The sequence below is a fragment of the Onychostoma macrolepis genome, chromosome 10 (genome assembly GCF_012432095.1).
Source record: "Onychostoma macrolepis isolate SWU-2019 chromosome 10, ASM1243209v1, whole genome shotgun sequence".
Taxonomy (NCBI): Eukaryota; Metazoa; Chordata; class Actinopteri; order Cypriniformes; family Cyprinidae; genus Onychostoma; species Onychostoma macrolepis.
The window spans coordinates 496,510-506,978 of NC_081164.1; positions in this window are offsets into that span (position 1 = coordinate 496,510).

Here is a 10,469-nt window from a genome sequence, read left to right on the forward strand (position 1 = left end):
GGCAGATGAAAATAAGTAGTATATAAACTACTTGCAGGCAATCAGGTACATTCAATCCGAGGGGTAATAATTTGGCAGGGAGTTAAAATATGCAAAAAATAAAAATAAAAATAAAAATTGGTTGGTTGGCAAACTAACTTGAAGGTGCAAAGCGCACCTACTCCACAATACATGGCAGCTGACATAAAATGGATCAAGCTTATGAGAACCAATACAGATCAGGTCAAAATATGCTTGATTTGCCTCAATATTGATCCTTGAGATTGGCTTGGGACATCCCTAGTATTGGGCATTTCCTTTTTTTTATTTTTTCGCTTGACCACATATTGCCAAATCCCCATGAAGATTATTTTCTAATACTTTAATGCTCTTCCAGGATATGGAGAGCTTTTGAAGTCACTGCTCACATTCTGGACTGGGTGGGATGTGTTATCATCAGACCTGGAAGTTGAAGTAGTTGAATGTCCTTTGCCACAGGCATCAACATGTTTTTTAACTCTAAAATCATCAAAAAATGTGACAACATGAGAATTTTGAGCGTGACCTGATGGCAAGCATTAGCTCCATTTACTCTGGTTTTGGTCAAATTTAAACATTTCATGCTGAAGCAGTTTTGACATTTTGAGTGTTTACAGTTTGCATATTACCTTGAGCCAATAGTTATGATGGCTGACTCCACAGTTTGAATTACCTCAGAGCCAAAGTTGATGGCTATGGTTTCCAGTAAAAATTAGTTCACGGCTAGCATTTAATGTGTTTTGTATTACCAAGAGGCCAAAGTTATGATGACAGAGGTTTGCTTAACGTGTATTTGGTGATTGTTTGTAATGAGTTCCAATGAAATTTCCCCCAAAAAAAAAAAAAAAAAATCCAACAGTCTACAATGCTTTGTCTTCCTACTCTTGTATTTTATTTAAACATTATGTTCTTAACTCTTTAGATTTCTGGCATTTAAACATTCATGATCTCAGACAATATAGCAACTGTTTCACTGTACACATTCAGCACACTGGAGAAAGAACCATGTGGATCTGCCAGTCTCTGAAGTTCGACGTCAGTCAGTTGCCTTGGAAGGTGAACTTCAGGGACTGTAACTCCCTCAAGATGGTGGCCACTTGGGCCTTCCCAGTCAATGCCATGCTCTGGATCAACCTAATGTATGATAAATATATATATATATATTATACACACACGGCAACATTGGTCCTAATGGGCAGAACAAACTATCTGACAAGCTGATGTCAACATAGAGCGGTGCTTTAAGTGATGCAAACTCTGCAGGAATGTGGCTTTGCAGGACCAACATTGCGTTTCCCTGAGCTAAGCCCTATCTGTGAAACCGGCAATGAAAAGTAATGAAAGTAAATGGGCACTTATAATTTTGAGTCAACTATCCTTTTAATATGCTACTCTGTACAAACATTGTGGAATATCCATTACACAAAAGTTCAAAGTTTAAGGGTACAGACCTGGAGGGAATCATGGCCTTCCTTTTGGTTTTCAGACCATAACTGATGTGGTGATTGGTGCCTTTCAGTGCGCAAACCATGGTAATTCCAACCATTCTTGAAGAACTGCAGGTGTTTCTGGATGTGTGGAAAAAAGGTCCAGTGTAGTGCATACATTTGTACTTCGCTGTCAGGGTTAAGCAGGCCCTCCCTCTCAAGGTTTCAGAAGCAACTGTAGAAGAGGTCCAACACTCCCCCAAAGACATCCCTCCACAATCGTTCAATGCTGAATATGATCAAACACAAAATCGAAATTCAAACAAACCAAAAAAAAAAAATTAATAAGGAACAGATAGTCAAACCAAAATTTAGTTTGTTCACTATAGTTTAGAAAATGGTAATAAAATGACAAAACTCAGAGTTAAACTGTGTCAGAACAAATTCATCTCGATAATGTCAGATAACTTTGATAGAAAGTTATGTAATGAATTCGGCTGAATAGCTGTCAGCTGTTAAATTTAAGAACACAATTAGATAAAACCAATTTAGCTCAACCAATTACTAAGAAATGCTTCATTTTGTTCAGTCTGGGGTGTAAAAATTCACAATCAATTAAAGAAAAACACTCTAAAACATGCTCTCAAAGCGTCTGAATAATTTTTGGTCCCAAATTTATATCAATTTTACTGGTAGTCCACTGTATGAAGAGTTTTTGGGTATAATATTTCATCATTTATTTTGCTATCCTCACTTACATAAATGAACTATAGTGTCTGGCACCCACTAGTAAAAATAAAATAAAATCTAAAATTATATCTGGTGTCTGAATAATTTGTAAATGTTGTCATACATTCACTAACAATTTCTGTTGAACACAAAGCATGTTTGAAAGTAACCTCTTAGAAAATGAGAAAAAAGTTTACCAGATAAACTTTAGTCTGAAAATTTATATTAGGCCACAAAATATTTTTGGTTATCGAGACAGGCCTTACAGGTACTGTAGACATAAATCATACATTTAACAGGACATATTACCGCTGGTTGTGTGTACTTCTTCCAGTGAGGTGAGAATTCCTATTTGTTCCTCTGGTGGACACCATGAAACGTGCCACTTCAACATTTTCTCCTCCTTTGTCAGACCTAACACGTGAAGGCACTCCATACATTTCAACTGCTTCAAGAAATCTTCTCATCACTGTAGAAGCTCGGTTGTTGTGGCAGCATTCAGATAAACAATCAGACGGCTAAAGCCATCTATCCCACCGTGAATCACTATCTATAATGAATAGATTTGTGTTCAGCAGAACAAATAAATTTATACAGGTTTGGAACAACATGAGGGTGAGTGGACTAAAGTTGCCCATTACTAATCAAAAGATAATTAAACAATTAAACACAATATTGTCTTTGAATTAATGACTGTAAATCAAAGACAACAAAATGGAGCAACTGGAGTTAAAACAGAACACATCTTATGTGTAGAACTACTTTAGTTAATGTTCATTTCAACATCTACTAATGCATTATTAAAATCAAAACGTGTGTTTGTTAACATTAATGTACTGTGAACTAACATGACATAACTGGCAATAAACCACTGTATTTTCAATAACATTAACAAAGGACGTATACTGTAATAAAGTTATTGTTCATTTTAGTTGATAAATTAATTAACATTAACTAATGGAACCTTCTAATGGAAGTCAATCTACTGCAGTTTTTCCTCTCTCAATCAGTAGAAAATGTGGTTAACACCCGATAATGCATGAAAAAAATAAATACCGTCAAATACCGTGAAACCGGTATAATTTTGAAAAATACCGTGATATACATTTTTGGTCATACCGCCCAGCACTACAATCAATCAGTATAAACTGATTGACATCTTTGGGGAAAGTGATGTCCACCCCCACTACTTATAAATATAAACTACGATACACATATTGATGTCAGCTCTTTCAGGTTCTACAAAATTTAACACGTTTTGTCAAGTGCATTGCACATTTAGATTACATTACCTTGCGTTTATGGCAGAACTTGCTCTCATCAATGTGAACAACGACATTAACTCCGCCAACTTTCTGCCTTTTTTTCTTTCGGTGCTTTTCCAGGCTTTTTACACAAATTCTTCTGAGTTTCGTTGACATCATAGAAAGTGTTGCTGTGCTCTTTGCAATGCCATCTTGAAGCATGTCTACTTGCCGTAGATGTAAACCCTGTGCAAATCTACAAAGGATTAACAAAATTGATTACCATTAAATAAGAACAGTATATTTCACATACAGAAAATCTATGATTTATGAAATAGTAGACTGCAAAGCATAATTTGTTGATTGTATTTTGGACACTAGTTTTTTTTTGACTATTGACGTGTTGCTGCTCAAATTCTAAACATAACAAAACATAAGCATAAAAACACATTCTGTCCACCAACCATAGCTGACTAAACAGTACTGTATAGTACAGTAACTAAAAGTGATGCTCCTTGCAACACAGTGCCACATCTATACAGTCACCACCATAATCTTCTGTTAGAAATGTACATTACATAGTTACAATTATGGTCAAAATATAGGCAGCTTGATACAATTAAAAAAAAAAATATATATATATTTTATATTTTACTTTTTGGTTATTGTAACATGTATGGCAAACTACGGTGACATATTACAGAACATTCTTTTGTAATATAATGCTACGCTAGATGGACCACAATATCTTTTTAAATCCATGCCAACATAGAACAATTGCACTACAGCATACGCTATAATAGTTTATGCACTCAAAAGCACTATACAAATAGTGTAATATTCCAAATATAGTTCTTATGAAATGCACTTGCATTGCTTACCTGTGAATGTACTTCATCCATGTGAATAGACTGCAGTGTGATTGTGAAAAGAGTGACTTTGACCTGACACTTCTTTTCAACCGCCCACATCTTTTACGTCGACACTCCCTGGGAAGTTTTAGGAAATCAAATTGAATGATATACAAAAATGTTAACATTTGTCTTTCAACACACACACACACACACACACACACACAGTAAGTTGGATATTTAATTAATGTAAATATATATATATATATATATATATATATATATATATATATATATATATATATATAATGAAATACAGGTGTGTAAAGAAAAACAATAAATTGATTATTGTGCTCATAGTAACATCTATATACTTAATGTGTTAAAAATAAATACTAAAGATTTTATTTGATTTTTTAATGATGGGCAGCCCATGTTATAAAAACTCTTATTTTGAAATATCTGTGTTTTTACTACTTCCAGCTGCTGGCTAAAAATGGAAGTAAAATCATGATAAGAAATTGCGCTCTTACAAAGATCTACAATAAATTACAATATGAACACTGCAAGTACTGTATACATTGCGTAGATCAAAAGCAATCACTGTGTGCTGTATCATTACAAAACTGCTCGAAACCACCCCTTCTAATGAACAGGTTTGACTACTTTAGTCATTTCCATGAGTACAAATCTTAATTTTTAAGCATATAATGATATTCTAGGGAATTGTTTGCTTCTAATTTTAAAACAACAGTTTGGACAGAACCCTTTTCTATTCTAGCATGACAATGCCTCTGTGTATAAGGCAAGATTCAAAAAGAGATGATTGATTTAGTCAGTGTGGAAGAACTTGACTGCTCTGCAGAAAGCCACGTCCTAATCCAAGCTGAACACCTCTGGTGTGACTTTAAATGCAGATCTTGAGCCTAAAACTCATCACTAAACACCAATGACTTGTACATTCACTATATGGACAAATGTATTGGAACACCCCCTTCTTTAGAACAGAAAAGGGCACTTCCAAAACTGAGGTGACAAAGATGGAAACATAATGCATTCATTTAAAAATTGTATTTCCATCTCTGTTGCAACAGTTTTGAAGTGTCTAAATGACCGCATCCATATGTACAAGTCATTGGTGTTTGGTAAAGAGTTTTAGGCTCAAGATCTGCATTTAAAGTCACACCAGAGGTGTTCAGCTGGGATTAGGACTTGGATTTCTGCAGACCAGTCAAGTTCTTCCACACTGACTAAATCAATCATCTCTTTTTGAAACTTGCCTTATACACAGAGGCATTGTCATGTTAGAATAGAAAAGGGTCCTGTCCAAACTGTTGCTTTAAAATTAGAAGCACACAATTCCCTAGAATATCATTATATGCTTAAAAATTAAGATTTGGACTCATGGAAATTATTAAAGTAGTCAAACCTGTTCATTAGAAGGGGGTGACGCAATACTTTTAGCAATATAGTGTATGTTATGAATGAAGCAAATAGAGATACACTATGTATGCACTTACCTATTACGGTGAAGTTATTCTTGTCAGTGTTTACCAGAATTTATTTAAAACAAATAATCAGCTTTAATTGGCAGACTGCCCTCACACTACCTACTATAAATTACGATAAATGTTCTGAATCAAATGATAAGCTACACACACTTTCATCCAAGTTATCCATCCCTGCAACTATGACAGCACAAAAGACACAACATTCGTTGGTGATTTATTCAATCTCAGATGTGGTGAAAAGATATCGACGGGTCCTCAAACTTGTGCAAAGAGGCTTCAGGATGACCACAGCTTTCAAGAAAGCTCACGTTTCAAGAAATGCTGTGAAAGACACGGCAGCAATCGCAGAGATTTACATAGCAAACAAAAGTGTCCTAGACCAGTTCAAGGGTAAATACACACTTTTGAAACTAGCACAACTTTGTCAGAAAAAAATAGTTGGTGAACTGGCAGAAAAGATCATTGAAATGAAAAACAACAAACAGCTCATCCCCTTTTCTGCCAAGAAAGACTGACTATAGGCAACAGGATGTTAACTAGATAAGTCTAAGTAGATTAGTGTTAACTAGGTAAGTTTTATTTTTCATAATTTGAAATGGTGGTGGCTGTTGTTCAAGTTGATTTTTCCCTATGCCACACCTCCAATAAGACAACATGGTAAAGCCATGTGTGCAACAATGTAAAGACATATGTGCAGCATGTTTTTTTTCTCTCTCCCTCTCTTTTTTTTCTCAGTGTAGTTTTTCATATAATGTTAATTCATGTAAAGTTTGCCACATATAATAAGACTGTTTAGATCTGATACCCTAGTGAACAATGGATTGTATAAATATATTGTTAATGTAGCGGTACAGGACTTCTGCATCAGCTGACAGTTAAGTGTTCCCAGCAATCTGTGGAATGGTGGAATAAAGACAGGACAACAATGTGCGTGTGATCAGCTCTCGTCTTGCTGGGTTATGACCAGCAACCCAGCAGATAATAATAATAATAATAATAAACTTTATTTTCTATAGCGCTTTTAAATGGAGATCTCAAAGCGCTTTACAACAACAAATAAAACCATACACAATAACAATCAAAAACACGACAAATAAAAACAAAAAATTTTTTAATTAAAAGCTACCCTAAAAAATGAGTTTTAAGACGAGATTTAAAAGTGCTAAGATTTTTAGCTTGCCTTATCTCAATCGGTAAAAAATTCCACAGTTTTGGAGCTAATGATGAAAAAGCCCTATCGCCCATCAATCTTAAACGGGTTAAAGGAACGGTTAGAAGACCAGTTTCAGAAGAACGAAGGTCACGTGTTGGAATATAAGGAATTAAAAGCTCAGACAAATATTGAGGTGCCAACCCATGTAAAGCCTTGTAAGTAAGCATCAGAATTTTAAAATCAACCCTAAAACTAACAGGAAGCCAATGCAAAGACTCCAAGACTGGTGTAATATGATCTCTCATCCTAGTTCTAGTAAGGATTCTAGCAGCCGAGTTTTGCACGACCTGCAATTTGTTTAGGGTAGCTTTTGACGCCCCAGCCAACAAGGCATTACAATAATCGATCCGAGTAAACACAAAAGTGTTAATCAACCTCTCAGCAACAGGAAAAGACAGCATTGGACGTAGTCTGGCAATATTTCTAAGATGAAAAAAAGATGTTTTAACAGTGCTTTGAACATGAGGTTCAAAAGTTAAATTGGAGTCGAAAATAACCCCCAAATTCTTTAGTTTTGTTTTAAACTCCATAATTGAACCATCAACGGACAAAGTAATCGACCCAGCTTTACGTAATTGGTGAGGTGAACCAATGAGCATAACCTCAGTTTTTCACTGTTAAGACAAAGAAAATTTTGTGACATCCATTCTTTTATCCTAGAAATACAAGTGGAAAGAAAATCAACAGACACAAAATCGTTAGGTTTAGTGTGCATATAAATCTGAGTATCATCTGCATAAAGGTGAAATTTTAGACCAAGAGATCTCAAAAGCTGACCAAGTGTAAAAATATAGATGTTAAAAAGCAAGGGGCCCAAAATTGATCCCTGAGGAACTCCAGATTGCACAACACCAATTTTAGACCTAAATCCACCCATGGCAACAAATTGCTTACGATCAGAGAGGTAGGACTTAAACCAATTAAGTGCAATACCAGAGACCCCAAAGACAGTTTCTAAACGAGTAATTAAAACCGAATGATCTACAGTGTCAAAAGCGGCACTGAGATCAAGCAGGATCAAGATCGAAAGATAACCAGAATCTGCAGCAATTAACAAATCATTAGTAACCTTGACCAGTGCTGTTTCAGTACTATAAAATTTGGAAGCCAGATTGTAAAGGTTCAAAAGATTGTTTTCAGTCAAATGAGAAATTAACTGAGAAGCAACCACTCGCTCCAGAATTTTAGCAAGAAAAGGAAGATTAGATATTGGACGAAAATGTAAAAGGTTTACACAGTCAATATTTGTCTTCTTTGGTACTGGGGTAACTGCAGCAATTTTAAAACTTGGCGGGACAACCCCAGTACACAAAGAATCATTTATAATGCTCAAAACAACAGGACACAAGGAAGCAAAACATGACTGAAACAGACTAGTAGGTATGGGGTCAAGCAAAGAAGTGACTGGCTTCATTTGAGAAACCTCCTTTTGAAGAGAATATGAATCAAGTGTACAAAAATTTGAAAAACAGTACCGAATACGAAACCGAAGAGGGCGACAATAAAATAGAGGCACAAATACCCTTGCGTACATTATCAATCTTGGTAGCAAGAGAGTCAAGAAACTTATTACAAAGATGAGTTGAAGCAGTAACATGTAAAGAACTATTACACTTCAGCAATCTGTTAATACAGTTAAACAGTTGTCTCGGGTTTCTCTGGTTGTCATCAATCATCTTAGAAAAATAATCCGATCTAACAGAAACCATTCTAAGCTTATACTCTTGTAAACAATCTTTCCAAGCTTCATAATTAACAGTCAAACCAGAAAGACGCCACTTCCGCTCCATTTTACGACAAGATGTTTTCATCATACGCAAGTCATCATTATACCAAGGAGCAGGACGCACAAAAGAAACAGAACGTGACTTTTGAGGAGCAAAAGTATCAAGGCCAGACAGGAGAACAGAATTTAACATGGAAACCTTTGTCTCTAATGGATCAGACAAAGAAAAACTACTTAATGAGGAATCAATAAAAACAGAAAAATCAGAAAGCTCAATTGATCTCCATTTCCGATATGTCATAATACGAGACGAGGAAATATTAACACCAGGTAAATACAGATCAAAAAAGATTGCCAGATGATCAGACAATCCCAAATCAACAGTAGACAACTGAGACACAAGAGAACCACTTGAAATCACCAGGTCTAAAATATGATGCCTTGCAACACACTGCACTCTCATAGCGCCCTCTATTGGTCTAATGAAACCACCATTCCCTTAATGCATTTACACATGCAGAAACAATATTAGTGTCATCAATTGTGAAGAACCAACAATTGGGGCATCACACTCTCCCCACCACAGAAGGTGAAACACTTAACTTTTCTTATATGCATATATATATACAGTGAGGAAAATTAGTATTTGAACACCCTGCTATTTTGCAAGTTCTCCCACTTAGAAATCATGGAGGGGTCTGAAATTGTCATCGTAGGTGCATGTCCACTGTGAGAGACATAATTTAAAAAAAAAATTCAGAAATCACAATGTATGATTTTTTAACTATTTATTTGTATGATACAGCTGCAAATAAGTATTTGAACACCTGTCTATCAGCTAGAATTCTGACCCTCAAAGACCTGTTAGTCTGCCTTTAAAATGTCCACCTCCACTCCATTTATTATCCTAAATTAGATGCACCTGTTTGAGGTCGTTAGCTGCATAAAGACACCTGTCCACCCCATACAATCAGTAAGAATCCAACTACTAACATGGCCAAGACCAAAGAGCTGTCCAAAGACACTAGAGACAAAATTGTACACCTCCACAAGGCTGGAAAGGGCTACGGGAAATTGCCAAGCAGCTTGGTGAAAAAGGTCCACTGTTGGAGCAATCATTAGAAAATGGAAGAAGCTAAACATGACTGTCAATCTCCTCGGACTGGGGCTCCATGCAAGATCTCACCTCGTGGGGTCTCAATGATCCTAAGAAAGGTGAGAAATCAGCCCAGAACTACACGGGAGGAGCTGGTCAATGACCTGAAAAGAGCTGGGACCACCGCTTCCAAGGTTACTGTTGGTAATACACTAATACGTCATGGTTTGAAATCATGCATGGCACGGAAGGTTCGCCTGCTTAAACCAGCACATGTCCAGGCCCGACTTAAGTTTGCCAATGACCATTTGGATGATCCAGAGGAGTCATGGGAGAAAGTCATGTGGTCAGATGAGACCAAAATAGAACTTTTGGTCATAATTCCACTAAACGTGTTTGGAGGAAGAAGAATGATGAGTACCATCCCTACTGTGAAGCATGGGGGTGGTAGCATCATGCTTTGGGGATGTTTTTCTGCACATGGGACAGGGCGACTGCACTGTATTAAGGAGAGGATGACCGGGGCCATGTATTGCGAGATTTTGGGGAACAACCTCCTTCCCTCAGTTACAGCATTGTCATGTTGGAAGACCCAGCCTCGACCCATCTTCAATGACCCGAAGCACACAGCTAGGATAACCAAGGAGTGGCTCT